The sequence below is a fragment of the Choloepus didactylus genome, chromosome X, assembly GCF_015220235.1.
Source record: "Choloepus didactylus isolate mChoDid1 chromosome X, mChoDid1.pri, whole genome shotgun sequence".
NCBI lineage: Eukaryota > Metazoa > Chordata > Mammalia > Pilosa > Megalonychidae > Choloepus > Choloepus didactylus.
Genome location: NC_051334.1, coordinates 10,287,178 through 10,306,472, shown reverse-complemented (window position 1 = coordinate 10,306,472; position 19,295 = coordinate 10,287,178). Strand labels below are relative to the sequence as shown.

General features: G+C 42.2%; 1 non-coding gene across 1 annotated transcript; it reads left to right on the top strand.

Annotated features, from left to right (window-relative positions):
- Positions 1 to 697: 697 nt before the first annotated feature.
- LOC119523920 lies at positions 698 to 804 on the top strand. Its single transcript, XR_005214721.1, has one exon. It is a non-coding gene; the product is annotated as a U6 spliceosomal RNA (small nuclear RNA).
- The last annotated feature ends 18,491 nt before the right edge of the window (positions 805 to 19,295 follow it).

The window sequence follows — 19,295 nt, the reverse complement described above, 5'->3', positions numbered from 1 at the left end:
CCCTGAGCCTGTGGCAGGGCCTCCTCCCTGGTATCCAAGTCCAAACAGAGGCTTGCAAATCATTTCTAAAAACAGAGAATGAATGTATATTTAAAGATATCTTAAAGCAATCAAACCCCAAACCAGAAACTTATTTTCACTTAGCCCATTGTCATGGTGAATACCCTTGGTCTTCGTGTAACATTTCTGGAACTTGAACTTCCAGAAATGGTTGCCCATGATGATCCTGAAATATGCCTTAATCCTGGGTGAAGAAAGCCATTTAACATGCAAAAACTCCCCACAGAGCAAACTGGAGATGAGAAAAGGTGAAGAGCCAGAAAAGGAGGCAAACCAAGTAAAAATTTGAAAGAGCTGGGAGAACTATTTAAAAAAGCATAGTAAGATACCTAGTCTGGAATTTCAAGAACAGAAATTGAGAAGCTGCCGAATTTATCCATTCAGCAATCTTTGAGGACAAGTTGAGAGTGGAGAACAGTTTAAAGGGCTGGGGAACGAGAAGACCCAGTCCCTGGAACACCAAGATTTGCATGTGATAGAAACCAAAAACCACAGGAAGGGTCAATTCATTGGTCCTGGCCATCAAGCTTAAGCTCACGACATAAAATTCTGAGCTCTTAAATTTAATATTGCTTTAGCCACAGGATCAAAATTCATAAAGAATACTCACAAGGGAGAAAACCAAAATATTATACAGGTGCTCACTTCGGCAGCACATATACTAAAATTGCAACGATACAGAGAAGATTAGTACAGCCCCTGCGCAAGGATGACACACAAATTTGTGAAGTGTTCCATATTTTTTTCACACAACATTGTGAACGTAATTAACAGCACTGCATGTGAATAAAAGGGGAAATGTTAGGTTGTATATATGTCAAAAGAATAAACAATTTTTTAAAACAATCCAGGAAACTGCACTACACAGTGAACCCTAAATTAAACCATGGATTATACTTAATAGTACATTTATAAAAATGTGTTATCATTGATTGTAACAAATGTTCCACACCAATGCAAGGGGTTAATAATAAGGTGGTATATGGGAACCCTGTATATTAGGCATGATTGTTCTGTAAACCCACAACATCTCTAATAAAGAAAAAATATTATGTGGCTCTTATTTTTAAGAAATCTTATCATAAAGAACAGAGAAAGAAAACATTTATCTCATAGAATATTTTGTCCCCACTCAAAGTTAAAAGTTTTATTGTCTCTGTTCCCGCTGGTTTCCTAACTCCTCTTACACACATGACTTATATTTTAGGGCTTGTTTACTACGGACACTAAGAAAGAAGCCTTCATCCATTTTATCAGTTTATTGTTTGAGAAATTATTTGCAAATAACAAAGCCTTGAGGTTGCAAACCGGCTATGATTAGTTTAAGAGCTCTTGGTCCCACATGGTTTTCTGAGTTACTGGAGTATCCATTTCCTTTGTAAATTAAGATTCTTTCTCCCTCTGGTGATTATTGAGATTGATTGTTTTTGCTTTGAATTTCCCTCCCCCTTTTCATTGGCTCACCTTCTGTTACCCTTCTTTATTTGTAGATGGCTGGGAGGAGGCAAAGTTTCCTACCACTTTGTAATTAGCCTGGAAGCCAACGAAGATACCAAACATCCCCTTCCCATTACCGGCCAGCCCTGTTTTGTTTTCTATCCTGAACCCCAAGCGGGGAAGGCTGTGACTATAAACAGCCCCTCTTCCTGCTGAGATACTGGTTGATTGGGGGAGGGATTGATCAGGGGAGTGAAATTTACACACCGGGTCTGGCTCAGGACTCAGCAAGCTTTTCTTTCCAATTGCCATGGCCAGTGCCTTTATGTTCAGTCTTTAATGTTTATGCATAAAGTCCTCAGCTCCTACAAACACAAACCACCTAAAGCAGCAGGGATTCACAGCACTTGCTGTAATTGTCCTAGCAGGCAGAGCCCAGGAGCGTCCTGGACTTTGGAGTCAAACAGACCCAGGTTCAAGAGGAGGCTCGGACAACAATAACTTTTTTCTTCTGCCTTTTTTTTTTTTAGTTTTTAAATCAGGTTGTGAGTTATCATTTACATACAGTAAAATTCTCCGCAAGGCCTGGTATCTGGAATTGCACTTTTCTATAAGACGCGGAGGCAATTCCATTGCGCTGAGGCAGGAAATGTGGCTCCTGGCCCCGTCCCCACCATGAACGCTGAGTTGCCTCATCTGTGAAATGTCAGGAGAGCTGAACTCGACGATGTTCAGGGCCTCTTTAGATTTGAAGAAGTCTGTGGTTTTGTTTTAAATGACCACTAAAAAAAGAAAAATAAAAACTTATCTTCCCAAAAGATTTCTAAGACTCTCACGATTGAAGTTCGCATTAAAAGAACTAAGCTGTACATTTCCAACTTTTATTTTTGCAGTTTCTGCTGGAAACATTTCTAAGCATGTCTGAATAAGCAGTGCCCAGCCCCTGCTCCTGAACTCACGCATGCTCCCTGCTCCCCTGCCTGGGTCACCCGGAGTCCTCCCATCCGCAGAGGCAGTGGGAACAGGAAACCAAGTTTCTCAGAAAACTCGGGCTGCCTTGGAGGGCCACCAGGCTGCAGCGGAGTCAAAGTGCTGCAGGCAGGCAGCGAGGTGTCTGTTCCAAAAGGTGTTACCCTCTAGTTTACCGAAACTCTTTACACTCCTCTGTTAAATCTACCTAAGCTTAAACCCAAGGACATTTCTGCAATGCGGATGGGGAAAGTGTCCAGCTTCCTTTGTGTATGGATTCGGGGCCCTTTGTCATCAGTTTTTGAGAAAAACCATGGGACTGGGTTGAACTTTCGGTTTGGTCTGCCTTATCTTCTCTTATCCCCCAAACCAAACCCAGGAATCCATGCAATTAGCCAAGCACATGCACTCCTGCGCCCCGGTTTATTATATCATTTCACTACACAGTGTTCCTGGCTATGAGTTTGGGGAAAGTGTTGTCCCCATTTAAAACTTTGGCTTGATTCCTACAGTTGTAGGGGAGCAGCCTCTCCCCTTTCTCCTAGGGGTGGCCACAAAAGCTTAGTACCTGGGGGGCAGTTCCAATGGAAAGAACCTCATTTCCCATCTCCTGGCCATTTGTTGCAGTCCTTTGTTTGCTTCTAAGTCGCATTCAAAGTTGCTGATGGCCATGGGGTCCTTGGGAGTTTGGCTGAGAAGCCCACATCAAAATGTCTACCTTCAGTCCAATTTATGGGAACCAGGCTGCATCACTAGGATGGCATCTGATGGCCTTTCCCTTGTTCTAGTATTTTAAAACCACACGCGTCAACTTCTAACATACTGTGTAATTTTCACTTGGTGTTTATTGTCTGCCTTCTCTCATTAGAAGGTAAGGGAATGAGAGCAAGGATTCACACCTATTTTCTTCATCACTGTATCACCAGTGCCTGGAACAGTGCCTGGGACCTACTAAAAGCTCATTCGATATTTGCTGAATGACTGAATAAATGAACTAATGAATGAATGAATAAATGAATGACCTCTCATAGAATCCTCTTGATGAAATTTCTTGGAACCAAGTCCTTAAATAAATCAATACAAATATTTACTGAGACTATGACATGAATTGAACAAAAAGTATAAAATAAAGAAATAAAATGTGTCAACTGATTACTCTATCCAGGGAAGTCGTAGCTAAGTCCCATAAAATAAACTACAAGTAATACTACTCAGCAATAAAAAGAAATGAAATATTGACACTTACTACAACACTGATGACAAAGTAATTATGCAATGTCAGATAGGCTAGACCAAAAAGAGTACCTATTGTATGATCCCACTTATATCATATTGGATCTATAAATGTAGTCCATAGTAACAGAAAGCAGATCAGTGGCTGCCCCGTACCGGGTGTGGAGAGAGGGATGGTTATAAAGGGGCACAAGGAAACTTTTGGGGATGATGAATATGTTCATAATTTGATTGTGGTGATGTTTCACAGATGTGTACATAAGTCAAAAGTCTCCATATTGTACCTGTTATAAATAGGTATGGTTTAATGTAGGTCAATTATGCCTCAATAAAGCTGAAAAATGCACAAAGCAAATTTTACGCATTGATCTAAGAAGTACCCTGGGAGTGCCCCACAGGCAGTTGAACTGATCATTTTTACTCTTATTTTCCTTTTCTCTACCACATCAGATGTCAACAGAACAGAACTAATCAAGTAGGCACTCAATGAATTGGTTATATGAAAAACATTTATGCTTGTCAAGATACATATTAACTTTTTATTTCTGAAGCCAAGTTGCCAAAACTGTGTTCCATGGACCTTTTGCTGTTATAACTGGCCTTCTTCATCTCTGCCTTCCCCAGAACTGCCTTGCATTTTTGGCATTCATTTAATAAGCATGTGTTTTACTATTTTATGATTTCTCTTCAATTTCCTTGATCTCTTCTGAATTCTGATCTTGTCTTCCAAAATGCTGCACATCCACCTTCCAATTCCCATCCTCCTCTCTATAAGCTTATCTTAAGATCTAGTGAGCAATATCATATGATTCCGTTTATACAAAGTATCCAGAATAGGCAAATCCATAGAGATGAAAAGTAGTTAGTGGTTGTCAGGAGCTGGAGGGAGGAGGGGATGAGGCGTGACTGCTTAATGAGTATGGAGTTTCTTTGGGGGTGATAAAAATGTTCTGGAACTAGGTAGGGGTGATGGATGCACACCATTGTGAATGCACTGAATGCCACTGAATTGTACACTTCAAAATGGCTTAAGCAGTGAATTTTATGTCATGTGAATCTTGTCTCAATTAAAAAAAAAAAATCTAGTGAGCAGGGTTTTCTCTCCAACATATGTCAACTGATAAAATGATGAAGAACACCAGACCCACAAAAGAAGAGGCAGAGAGATGTCCAAGGCTGTTTGCTAAGACAGCAACTTCTGTCAATTGAAATCTTGGAGGTTTGGCCCAAGTTGGGGTCTCACCAGAGACTCAGTCTAAAAAGGATGTTGACTTTACCTGGCTTTCCTCTTGTTGGCCACTCAACTGATACAGTCACTTCAGCTGAGGGCAAGGGGATATGTCATATGTAGGAATAACTGCTTGAAGTGAGAAGAAACCTGAGATGTTGATCATTGCTTGACATAAGCCCAGCTCCCGTTTGCTCAGCCTTCTTTCTGCCTGGGCATCATCTTTTTTCCAGATGGTGCAGACAGTTTTCTTGAGGCCATTCCCATGAGCACAGCAATTTACTGGTTCCTGCTCATCCCCTGATCATTTCATGACCTGGTGTGCCAAGAAAATCTCTTCATGTTTAGATTCTCTTGGGCCAGATGGTCATATCTCCCACGCCCATCCCTACTCCCTCCCTCCCCCATCCTTACTCTATAAAAATTACATGTGAATTTTTCTTTCCCTAGTGAGCCTAGTGAAGGGGTAACTGTTAAGGAGAAGACACAAGGTCTAGAGTCTAGAGTCGCAGGTCCTGGGTTTGAATCCTGGCCTTGCCATCTTGTAGACTTCGGGTTTGTGGTTGATTCTCAGAACCTCCGTCTCTTCATCTGTAAAATGAGGCTGATAACACCAACCCTGAATTTTAACACTGGATTTTATTTATACCAACCCATATTTTATTATGTCGACAATGAATTGTGCCGAGCATTGAGTAAATGCTAAGTAATGGGTTCCTTTTAGTCTCACTGGTAGTGTGAGTTCAGTTGTTTGCCTTTGGGAAAATCCTAGCTTCTTATTTGCATCAGTAGTTTTGTGGTTTGGGTTTTTTACCCCCTTCTCTCCACTTGGATGTGTTACTAAGCCTGAAGGGCCCACTTGGTTGCAGAGAGATATAAATCTCAGATGCCATGACCTGTACTGCTGTTGATCTAATTACACAAAAGACCTCTGGACCTGCTAGGCATGCCATTAATCGTATTTGATCTGAGACAATGGGGAAGTTGGGTGGTTTCCTTGGAAATACCCAAGTTCAGAGATTTAGGTCATCGCTTTTCTGCAGAATCAAACATGTGTCCAAGTGATTGAAGTTCTTGAGCTCAAGTTAGCTTTTGCATCCCTCTAACCGCTTACTAGTAGCCTAACTAATACTTTATGGCTCTGAACACTGCCCTCCAGATTGAATTGGCTTTGCAGATAAAATGGTTTCCTGTATTTATTCTTACATCAAAATCAACCCCCTCTCCCCCATTTTTGTAGAAGGGCCTACATTCATCATTTGCAGAAGATGGCAAGGGTGATTCTTACAATCTGGGATCTGTGTGCCTTTTCATTGTTAAAAAGCAGATTCTTGTAGAGGCCAAACACACACACACACACATGCACAGAGTTCTAAATTATTTTTAAACTCCAACCAACCTTCCATAAATGATCATCCACATAAGAGTTCACAAAGTCTTCTTTTGCAATAGAAGGAAGCATGCCACACACACACACACACACACACACACACACACACGAGTGAACAGGGCAGCAACTGGCAGGGATGGAAAGCCCACTAGCTGCCTACTGAATTCAGAGGAGAATGCATTTCTCCCAGGTGCACAGGCCCAGGAGATGGATTCCCTCTCATGTGTGGGCACCAAGTGGTCGTCGTAATGCTGGAAATAGTCATGGAACATCCCCCCACTCTGCCTTTGAGGAAGGGAAAAGAGAACAATTAGGATGAAAAGTGGAAAGAGCAAAGGGAAGAGGGAAAAGGCAGGATCCTTGCAATACCCTGGGAGGGACTTGCTGTGTCCCTTGAAGACAGTGTCCTGCAGTTGGACATGGAGTGTGGAGCAGAGAAAGAGCTGGCTTGGTAAACAGCTAGCTAGTCCCCCAAAGTGGATGTTGGATTGTACATTTGCTTTTGTCCAGCTGCCCAGCACTGTTCAGTGACTCAGAGACCCACAGGACGTTGTAAACCACTTCCTATTGTGCAGGGGTAATCGCACTCCCCCTTTCATTATCCATGATGGAGAGGGGAAGCAGTTCGACACTGAGCACTCACAACCACTTTCCTCTGATTCTCTGCAGTTCCAAGATAGGTTTTGGCATGTACCAGGCCGGAACAACAGCATAGAAAAGCCCACAGCACAGACAGGGAAGAGAATAGCAAGGAGTCCTTAGGGAAAGAGGAAAATCGTACCTGGGGTGGTCAAAGCTCTGCCCACACAACTAAACAACTGGCTAAAAAAGGAAAGAGAGATTCAACCAAAACCTTGTTACTGTGCTTACTTGACAGCAGAATCACTGCTCTGGCTGACTTCCCTTCCCTTCCCTTCCATCCATCAGCTACACGGTGACGGGCATAGGAACAGCTCATAGCAGGAGTTGGGTCAGAAGTCAAGTTATTTGATGCCCGAACTACTGTGGAAAACAGATGAGAAGAGTGAGAGTCGTTAACAGTTTATAGAAGGCCGGAAGCAAAACCGGAAGGAGTTGACACTGAAAATGGGGGGCTTAACTCCAGGGTTAGTGCCCCAGTCCAAGCTTAGTTCGTCCTGATCTTGGCCAGGTTAAACTGCAGATGGCCCTCATAATTGTGGAATCCTTGAGAGCTGGCAGGTCCTGTACCAAGAAATTTTCCATTTCAGGTAAATAAGCCCTGGTTCTCCTGTGGGTGTTTCCTTTCCAGATACTCTTATCTTTTACCACAGCCGAAAGGCAGAGCTGTGGAGGTGACCCTGAAGCAAAGCAAACACAGGAGCATGAAAACAGATTGTGTTCCCATCCTGCAGCTGAGGCCTGCATCCAGTATCAGTGGGTCCTCCATTCCTGCTGTCCCTTGCTAATCCCATCCTCTCTACCCGTTCCAGGATTGGGTCTCCCAATCTGTCCCTCCAGCCAGAGCCTCTTTCCTAATCCTATTGAAATGGTGATATCTCAGAAATTATCATAATTGCATTATAGCATTGTTATTACGAATCCTCAGATCACTTCACTTCCCTGCTTCAAACCTTCTGTTGGTCTGGCAGGAGCATAAGATGTGAATAATCTCAGGGTCCTGAGCCTGTCTCTCACCAGCCTTGTTCTACATCACCCACTCCCTGTTGCTACCCAGCAGGCACATGCAGGTCTTCTCGGCCTCCCTACCACACAGCAAAGAGTCTCCCAACTCCCAGGGCCTTTATGCTTGCTGCAGCTCAGCCCGGGGCACTTTGTCCGATTCTTCTCGTGGCTGGCTCCCTCTTGTCATTCTTGTCCCAGACCAAGCTCTCCACTCTGTAGTGAGGCTCTCCCAGACCACGCAAGATAAAACACTGCCCCCACCCCCACCCCCACCCCTCCACTGTGCTCTGTAGCACATCCCCATTGGCTTTTGTTCTTCATAGCATTTATCATACTCACAAATGATCTTCATTCCTTGGCTGACTGTCTATCTTAGAATGTATTCTCTGTAAGGGCAGGGATCTCGTCTGAATTTTTCAAGCTATATATATTGAATGAATCAAGAACAGCATACACAGGCCCTGGGTTTCCCACTGGCTCCCCACCCAGGACTCAGGTCAAAGGTCATCAATTTCTAAAAGCTTCCAACTTGCCCACCCCACACGTACACACCTTTGTCATACCAACTCACCCCACCCCACCCCACCCTCCCATTATCTAGGAGCCTGGATACATCTAGATCAACATTTATCACATCAAATTGCCCTTTCTCCAACATTCTTTGAGCAATTTCAAGGTGGGGACTGTGTCTTATTCCTATATGAATCCCCATCACAGGCTTGGCCCACTTCCATGCTCAATAAATACTTCTTGAATGTGCAAATAAGCTAATGAGTCAATGGAAGGGTCTTTTATTAGCTCGACTGATAATCTATTTTTATTTAGGGTTTTACTAGGAATCAGCAAACTTTTTCTGTAAAGGGCCAGATGGTAAATCTCTTCAAGCTTGTGGGCCATACAGTCTCTTGTGGAACTACACAACTCTTCTTGCTATTATAGTATGAGTGCCCCAATAGACAATATATCAATGAATGGGCCTGGCTGTGTGCTGAAAAAAAAAAAAAAAAAAAAACAGGCAGTGCAACCGATTTGGCACCCACTTGTCTCGACTTCTACATGCATTGCCATGTTTAGCCCTAAAATCCCTTGAGGTATTATGATTTCCTTCTTACAGATGAAGAAATTGAGACTTAGAAAGGTTGAACAGCTTGCTCCCAGTGGTAGAGCTGTCTGCATCCACTCCAGACCCTACTTTTAGCAGCAAGGCTTTCCCAGAGTCAATCCAAGGGATAATCTAGGACTAAGGAGATATTTGTCAACTGGAAAAGATTGATGACTCCAAGATGACCAACCAGCAAAGTGCTTTACTGGAAGACAGATGAACACTTAAGATAATGAGAAAGAAAGTTTAAAATGAAAGATCAAGCATTTTGTCCGGGCTTTCTGGTGATGTGGATCATTCAAGTGATTTGGAAGAAAAATAAAATTTCCAAAGTGATGTAGATTTGGAGAGAGTCTTGGGCTGGTACAAAGTGCTAGAATGTCCCTTTTGGAATGGAAGTCTGGCAGGAGCAAGGGTGTCCAATAAAAGGTGATGGCCAGCATCTATTGAGTGCCTACTCTGCATACGTAGTCTCACCTGATTCTCAAAATCACCTTCCAGTCTCATCAGTAATGACCATTCATTGGCAAGAAAAGGGAACCAGTTGAGATTTCTGTGTGGGTCACTGGAGGCCGCCTGGTGGGAGCATATTAATCATGATCTGCAGAGAAAGTAATTCAACTTGACCTTACAGAGATTCTCTCTGTGATTTTTCTCTGCCTTTGTTTCAGTGCTACCAAACACAGAATCCTGTCAAAATTATAAAACTTAAAAATAAAAACAGTATAAAAATACTCTTAACCTTGGAGCATAAGACATAGAGAACCTGAACCAAGTTTGGATTTATACATTCAAATGGATGCAATTTAAGAATCTTCTCCCTGGGAACAGAGAAATAACCGAGCTAGGCTAGAGCATGCAACATTGAAAATTCTGTAGGACTCAGTTTGACGTTTGCTTCTTTCTGTTAATGAAGGAGAGGGAGAGGGGGAAAGAGAGCATGGTCCTACCATTCAAGTGACCTGGGAGGGCATCTTGGCTACTCTGCCACCCATGTCTTTGTGGCCTCAGACAGGTTACTTGAACTGCCTGTACCTCGGATTACTTTCTGTAAAATGCTTAGGCCCTAAAAGGATTTTATGAGGATTTAACACAACCTATAATATAAGATTTCATTCTTATGACAGAAGAAGGTCTCCTGGTTACTAGGATCAGTTGGTAAGAGAAACCATGAAATCATAGAATTTTTACAGCTGAGATGGGCCTTAGATTCTATTCCCTCATTTTTAAACATAAGGAAACTGAGGCCCAGAATATGTTAGTGACACACAGCAACTTAAACACAAAATTGGGTTGTCTTTACATAGACTGAAGCTTTTAGGATATTTAAAAAGCGTGTTTTCAATTGCATATTTGTATAGCATATGTTATTACTATCATACATAAAACGATGACTAAGGCTGGTCAACAGTCAACCCTGGAAAAATAATTGCAGACTATATGCTAAAAGCAGAACACAAACACACAACAAATAGATATTAGATATAGTCGATACAGATATATAGATGTAGATATAGAAAAGCGGGCAACTGACACAAATAGAAAAGGCACCAAAGAAGAAATACAAATAGGCAATAATAAACATTAAAACTATTCAACTCTACTATTAAAGATATGGAAAATAAAATAAGACACCCTTTTTGCCAATTAAAGATTGGGGGAGGGAGGCAGAGAGGGGAAGGGAGTCTCATATTTCATAGGTTGGTGTGTAAATTGTTCCAACCTAAAAGATAATCTGGAAACATGGATCAGATCTTTAAAAATGCACATAGTCGCTGAGCCAGCAATACACTTTCTCAGAATTTGTTGTAAGGAAATAATCAGAGATTTACACTGTTATTTAAAATAACCCAAACTGGCAATAACTTAAGTGTTCCAAAGTAAGGGATAGATGAAACAGATTATGGTGCAACTATACATAAATCATTAACATTATATTGAGGAAGAAAATCTAATTACTTGGAAAAATGTCCAGGATAAGTGAAAAAAAGAAAGCTGTGTTTGCCTAACATGACTGTTCAGTCTGACTGCATTTTTATAATTTTTTCTTTTGTTGCTTTTCTTTATTTCTCAAATTTCCTATAATGAGTGTGTAAGATTTTGTAATCACAATAAAAATAAAGTTTGAAGCTGATTAGTAACAAAAAAGAAATGCTTTATATAATGACTTTTTTTATACAGCTATGAGTTTATCTCTCTTCTCTGCATGTCTTTCCAGAAAAACGATGTGTATTTGAGTGAAAAGACCAGTTCGTGTTTTAGAGTTTCTTCTAGAGCATTCCATCTTGTTCCTAGAATGAGGTGGATGGATTACAATGGTTCCTGGAAAAATCTCATCTAATTGATTATTGCTTTGTGATTGTAAGTTTGTACTGTCTTTTAAATGGATTTATTTTTCTTCTCACTCTTGGGAATATATCCTACAGATAGAAGTGCACATGATACAGTACACGCATGTTCACTGTAGCATTATAAACTTTCCATGACAATAAAATACCCTTCAGACACCTCATTTTAAATAGATGCCTAACCTCCTATTTCCCTGTACCGTAAAATGGCCTTTAATCGGATATTCAGTTTATTTTAAACTTTCTTTTATTTCACTTCCTACAAAAATTATTGCAGGGAATCTTCATGAGGAATAGTTTATCTGAAGAGAGAAAAAATGGTGAGAGGTTGTATATCTTACACAAGAGCAACATCACACAGAGAATAAAAAAGATGGCACAATTTGTGAGTTAATTAAAAGCCACTGCACGTTGCATGGTGTCCTCTGATAACACAGAGGGTAGCTTCTGGGCATTGAAAACCACTCCTTATGAATAAAAGCATCATCCCCAGGATTGGCTGAGAGTCGTTCTAGCTGCCGGTCTGTCAGAGGCTGAGTCTGTGGTGGTTTATGGAGATAAAAATGTGCCCCTGGCTCTGATTTTTAAACTTTTCCCAAGGACAAGCACAGATGGAGAATTTCCGTGCAGGAAGCCTCACATGTTCTTTGTCCAGAGCACAGAGAAAGGAAGTGTAAGAAGGTACAGGTAGGGGAGGAGGGAAGGGTGTTCTGCTTGTGGTATTTGTTACAGAGCAATACAATTTGAAAATTCTACTGGGATGAGTGAAAGTGAGGATGACAAATAGAATTAAACCTACTTCTTCACCACCATTCTGAACATGTTCCTGTTCCCCAGAATTGAATCCAGAGGTAGATCCTGGTAGTGGTGTTTCTGGGGACTGAACCACATGAAGCAAAATAAACGTAAAATTCATTTTACAACCGAATCATCAGTCGTAATCGGTGACATCAAAGTTTGAGTTACTTTTAGGGGGAAGCCAGAAATAGAGGGGACAGTTTGGCCTACAGTGTTGCAGCAGAGAGGTACAGCAGCCTAGAGAGTCTCACTGAGGGGAAAGGCTGCAGATTATTGGAAGATCAACTGTGTGTGGAAATAGTTCAAAATGATTATTGACATGTGCCTAGTTAAAGTCAAAACTATCAAGTCAATTCATCAATTCATTCATTGGGTAGAACTGGAAGAGAGATGTTTTAGACCACTAAGTCCTTAGCAGTTGAAAGGTCAAGTAGAGAGAGTCATAAAAATGACTTTTAAATACAGGGTTATTCTTTATGTCAGTCATAAAAGTAACAGACATTTTCAACAGAATCTGAGTTGTATTACAGTTTTTAGCAGAAGGGAATTAAAGGCCGGTGCCTTTAAGATAGTGCGTTTCTTCCTCTTCTCTTTCTGCTTGGTTGTCATGGGAGTCTGGGTCTGTGGGGAAATTCCAGGTGTGTTTGCTACAAGAAGCCATCTCCAGTGTCTTTGGCCCGCGCTCTTCTGAAGCAGCAATAGCTGGGAGGGGGTGGGGCCTAGGTAGGATATTTTAATTCTGTTCAAATGAGTCCTATAATCTATTTGAAAGTCTACCTCAAACCTTATCATTTTGGAAAGCATGCAGTGAATGACTTCCTGACAGATCTAGGGAGATTAGGGAGAGATGAAAATATGTGTGAGAATTGTCATCCAGTGGTCTGAGAAGTCTCAGAGAGAGCGGGTTACTCAGAGGACTCCGTGTTCTCTCTCTGAGAATGGCCAAAGGCGGGGTAATCCCTCCCTCCCATGCGGGGGAGTCAGGCAGAACTGCAGAAAGGCCCGGACTTGGGTGTCAAGTCAGACTCCTGCCTGGACTTGGAGAGTAACTTAATCTTTCTGAGTCTCAGTTTCCGCATTTGTGAAATGGAAGACAAAAATTCCTACCTTCAGAAGGGCTAGAAGTATTGTGGGACACGCTGTGTGGCCAGTGTCGGTCCCATAGTGGCTGCTCAAAATAAGGGACCTATTTATTTCTGCTCAACCTCTGTGCTACTTCCAGGTCCAGCTCCCACCAGCCCCCAAATTGTTTCACTCCTTTGTTGGAGAACTAGAAGCTTTCCTTAGCTCCATCAATGAAAAACTTGGAGTGCAGCTCAATGTGTGACCATGAGCAATCCCAGCCCATCTCTGCTTTGTCACAACACTCTGATAATTGCTCAGGACGGTAGAAATTGTCGTAATGATTATTTGGCAGAGTAGACTGGTTAAGTATAAAATTATCAATTTCATGCATCACATGTTTTATAAAACATCTTCCATGTGTGTACTTTATCAGATGCTATGGAATCCATGAAAAAGTGAAATATGGTGGAAACCATACAAAACAAACAAACAAACAAACAAACAAGCACCATTCTATAATAATACTAGGATGTGATTTGGGCTCCAAAATGGAAGGAGAAAGGCTGGGACTTTGATGGCAGAGACTGGTGTTAACTATTTCCTAGTGTTTTCACAAATCATTGCAAGGATTCACCTGACCAGTTCTTTTTTTAATCCCATGGATGATTGCTACTGTTATTAACACCATGAGAATAATAATGGCTAAATGCATTCAGTGCTTACTGGGTGCCAGGCATGGTCCTAGGTGTTTTACAAGCATCGACTCCTTAATGTTGGCAACCATATTTTGAGACCAGCATTATCATTCCCATTGTAGAGATGAGGAAACTGAACCTCGGAGAAGTAGACTCACTCAAGGCCACACAGCCAAGAGGCAGGGTTGCTGCATTGGAACCCCAATGTGACTCCATATCCTACTTCCTTTTTCCTGCACTACACCATGCCAACAGAAAGGCAATGCTTAGGAGGTTGGAACTGGAGGGTGCTCACCATCTAATCCAACCTCTTCTCTCTAAAGTTATAGGAAGAAATAATATTTCTGGGCTGGGATGGAATATGGGACCTGAATTAGACTGTGAAAGGCTACAAATGGTGGGGAGAGGCATTCCAAGAAGGCCTGGCCATGTTTTTGTCCCTTAGAAATGCTGGGAGCTTCAGAATAATATTTCCACAGTATCTGGAATATGTAGAAGGCCAGTCAATACGAATGATCTGACAAGAATATATTCAAATCTACCATGAAGTTGCCTTGGAGAGAAGCCCTTAAAGGTTTAAATGCTAGGTTATGAGAGGTCAGGACAATATGCGACTAAGTGGGGCAATGTGAGACCTTCCCCCCAAGGACTGGTTCTCCTAAGTCTTCAACACGAACTTCATCCAGAAGAAAGGAAGACCTAAGAAGATTCCATGCCAATAGTCACCGCAAGTCCCCACAGTGTCCCCTGCCTGAGCCCTGCACCCCATCATAACAGTGAGGAGCTCACCTCCCTTACCCTTTCCAGCTGAGAGGCTCCAAGTTGAAACTTTGAAACCTCCATTCCCCTGCAAAAGGAACTTGGTAGCCATGTTCCCTGGCACCTGAAAAAGAAGCCATCTTGGGTAATTGGCCGGCCTCCCAAGCCTGCCTCAAACTCTACAACCAAGGTCTGTTCTCTTTTTGCCTTTTTTTACTTCCTTATACACTGTGTCCCATCATGAGAAGTGAGCCTGAGGTTTCACTTCCAGTATGGTCAATACTGGCAGGATGCTAAGGACTCAGCACTGAGAGAACCAACGTCTTAGGGAGGAGTCCGGAATGCCGCCCGCTGTGATGAAGATGGCCAGAATGCACGATAGTCAGGCCCACCCTTGAGAGAGGTGCCCCTATCCACAGAGCCTTATGGAGGGGAAAACCACACCTTTTATGGGCATTTGTACTGGAAGAGAAGGAGCCATCTAATTGTTGAACTGATACAAATTTCAATAAATATTGATATTAAAGACTCTCGACAGTATCAAGAATTTGAGACGTGGATTTGAGAGCTCTCTTTGGAAGTGCAAAATTTACACCTGCTCTCTGCCCCAGAGCACTTAGAATCTAATGGAGAGATAAGAAACCAAACCCCAAAAGTTATGAGATGATAGGGGGAACAAATACAGCAGCGTAGACAGTCATTACTAGAGGAGGGGTGTGCTCAATATTTACTGTGGCTCAGTGGTAAGGGAGTCAAAACCAGGGCTTTAGTGTATATTTTCCAAATACTTAGTTGAATAAGACTGTCAAACCATGCAACTTTTCTGGCCCAGATTTTCTAATTGATAAGACACACAAGATAGCTGAAGTTCCTTCAATTTTTATTTTTTAAAGCCTCATGGTTTTTAGCATAAAGTCAAAAGAGGAAGATTTTAAAGAAGAGAGCTCTTAGGATGGATGGGCAAAAAAGGGGTGGTGAGGGAAGAAATGGTGTAAGTCCAGGAAAGGAGATGGGAAGGTCCAGGAGACGAGCATGGCTGGTGCAGAATGTTCCAGAAGGACTATTGTGGGGGATGAGGCTAGAAAAGAAGCTTAGTGGAGACTATGTAGATCCTTGAATGCTAGGTGCAAATAATACTGTATGTGTTGGTGGGTGGCGTTTCCTGGGCTTCCAAGCTTTCCTTCCCTGCCAGGACGGTCTGTCCCTGTGCCTTTCATTCCTCCATCATGAATATGCATCCATTTTTCTCTAATCGAAATAGCTAATGTTGACTGAGCATTTTGTCAGACACTGTTCTGCAGGTTTCTTATATTGCCTTACTTGATCCTCACAACAACCATGTGGCTTAAGTATTATTACTCTCCCCTTTAAAGATAAGGAAACCAAGGCATGGAGATACTTCTTAACCAAAGCCACCCAGTCAATGGCCCAATCCAAATTCACACTCACATAGTGTGATGGCAGAGCCCAACCTGTATCCCCTATCTCAAAAGATACTTTGGCTGAGAAACCTAGATTTTGAGTATTTATCAAAGAACACTTTGCAGTTTTTACTCTATTTTACATGTGTAAACCTAGCCACGGTATCACTCATTCTAAAAGATTACATGCAGGTTATAATGCCTCCCATCAAGCTAAAAATTTCATTTCCCAATTCCTTGGCTGACCTTCCAGGTAAAATCTGCTGCAAAACCAGTTCTCGTGGCAAAGTTAAATGATAAGAAAGACATAAACCTAATTCCTTTTTGAAAGCACTGTGCTGGCTTTTGTAGCTCCTGGCTGTGTGATGACAAGTGATAGATGCCGTGGACCACTCCTGTTGGGTGCTTATCTCTTTTCGCTGTTTGCATCTTCAGACGAGCAAAGAGCAGACCCAGGAATATAGCATATGCTGCATCGCCAATAATATTGGCTAGGAAAAAATAGCCCTGCAATTTAAAAAATATATAGCTTCATCCTTTCTTCATCTTGTTCCTGCATCTGTTTCACTGTGCACTGGAGGTCACTAACTTGTGTAACACAGAGGAACCAAGAACGCCGCCTCTTCCTCATGAGAGCACGAGCTTCTGCAGGTCCCCAGCTGTTATGAAACAGAGCTGAGCTTCACAACAGGAAGTCCAATCCTGGGCCAGTAAATAAAGCCTTTCCTTCCCTTTTAGCAGGCCTCAGAACTTCCTTATCCTCAGTTCCAAATCCTTTCACAGATATTCACCTAGGAGTCTAGATTTTTCTCTATCCCTTTTAGCTCTTTTAAGGGGTCAAAGCATGTGAACAGGGCTTCTATCACTCACCTCTGATTTCACATCAAAAGTAAGCAAAAAGGAAGCAATGGTGTTTGCTTTGTTCCCAGGGAATCCTTGAAAGCACAGGGAAAAGGCCCACTTGACCCTACCCTTCTTTCTTCTCTAAATATTTTCAGTTGGACTCTACCAACATCACTTTGCCCTTGAGCTGGAATTTCCCTTTTACTTTACCCCTGGCACACCCTGTTCCAAACCAAACCAGGGAGCTCAATTCAGACAATAAGTATTTTGTACATGAATCTCTGCAAACATCATAGAAAGTATAAAAAGAACTCTGTGCACAGCTGTTCTAGATCAGGAACTATAATTCATGCCAGGCAAATGGGGTGGAGGGGAAGGAATTAATTTTTCTGTGAGTATACATGAGGAAGGGGGCAAAGGCAGCTCCTGCAAAACTGAGCAGCTAATAAACTTTTCATTCCTATGTCCAAGAAAGTGCCCATTATTCTGGAATTTCTTTTGACAGGTATATTAGTTTTCTGTGGCTGCTGTAACAAATGACCACAAATTTAGTGGCTTAAAACAAAACAAATGTATTAGCCTACAGTTCTGGAGGTCAGAAGTCTGGCTCTCCTGGGCTTAGATCAAGGAGTGCATTCCTTTCCGGAGGCTCTTGGTGAAAATCCATTTCCTTGCCTTTTCCAGCTGCTAGAGGCCACTTGTTTTCCTTGGCTCATGGCCCCTTCCTCCATCTTCAATAGCTAGATACAGATAAGTTTTTTTTTTCCCTAGTGGTGTAAGGTTTGTTCCCTTCTCTACTGCAAGGAGACTTTCATATTTACGAGGAGCTCAAAAGTAAGAAAGCGTTCCCTTCTGATGATACATGAAGTAATGTGAACAACAGCCACCCTTTATCGGCTACAGCTACACCAGGCAATGTGCTTTGCATTTATTGGTTTTTAATTCTTTCTAGAGCCCTACAAGGCAGGCAGGGCAGATGATAACATTCTCATCTACAGATGAAAAACATCTGAGGATTGGAAAGGTTAAGGTTTACACAGCTATGGAAGACATACTGGCTCCCGCTCAGAGGTGAAAGCCACACTTTCTCTTTCCTTCCTAACTCTAGGCAATCAGACATGGAGGACTTTCCCCTGAGTCTCGCCCTCCCCTCTTGCCTCCTGGATGTTGGCATGGTACAGTTGGGCTTTTTTATTTGTTTTGGGTTTTTTTTTGTCATTGTTGTTTTCTTGCATCTTCAGCCTGGGAACAAAAGCCACTCTTTTTGTGCGTTCTTTGCTGTAAAATCAAATAGTTCATCTAGCTGCTAGTAAAAGAAAGGGCAGTGGGTTTTCTTCCTAACAAGCCCCTATTTGAAAAGCTACCCCCCCACACACACACACGCACAATATTCCCAGTATTGGGATACTTCTCTCCATCATTTTTGCTACAGTTCTAAGCATTCATATCTTGAGTGATAGGCATATCAACTCAGCACCTCGCTGTATTTTCCCTGAAGAAGTCAAACTGAGCAGGGCCCTGTTTATCCCTTTCCAGGCTTAACCCGAGCCCACTACTCTCCCCGGGCTCATCTCCAATGTGTCCTCTCAGAGGCCCCGGGCAGAACTATGTGGCCTTGCAATCCTGCTGCCCCGTGCACAAACCACTCTGACTGTGTGCATCCCCTCGGGTGGTTTGTGCACCAGCCTCTCCGACTAGACAGCAAACTGCCTGAGGCCTCATTCGTCTTTATCTCCCAGGGTCTGCCTAGCCCTGGCCCTGCACAGATCAGGAGCTCAGTTAAGCCCGAGTAGAAGGACAGAGACATGAGAAATGGGTTATAAACCCAGCTAGATTCGTTCAAGTGGAGGTTTGTTATAAAAAAAGCGTGCTACTCAATGCAATAGGGTTCCCTGGATTGGCTACTGGAATAGAAAAAGTACATTCACAGAAGAACATGCAAAATCCAAATAAAGTCTAGAGTTCAGTTACTAGTGCTGTACCAGTGCCGGTTTCTTAGTTTTGACAAATGTACCATGGAAATGTAAGCCTTTAACATTAGGGCACCTGGGGGAGGCTCTAAGGGAACTCTCTGTACTATCTTTGCAACTCATCTGCAAATTTAAAATTATCCCCAAATTAAAAGTTTATTCAAAAGAAAATAGAGCACTTTATTTTGCTTTAAAGAAATTGCAATGTTCTAAGGTTAGCACTACAGTAAGAAAAATGGATTAAACTTTTCTTTGTCCCTCCCTACACCTTCCCCACCCCAGAGCTTGGTTCACTCAGTAGAGCTAATGTAGTGGCCCTATAAGTGGGCATCC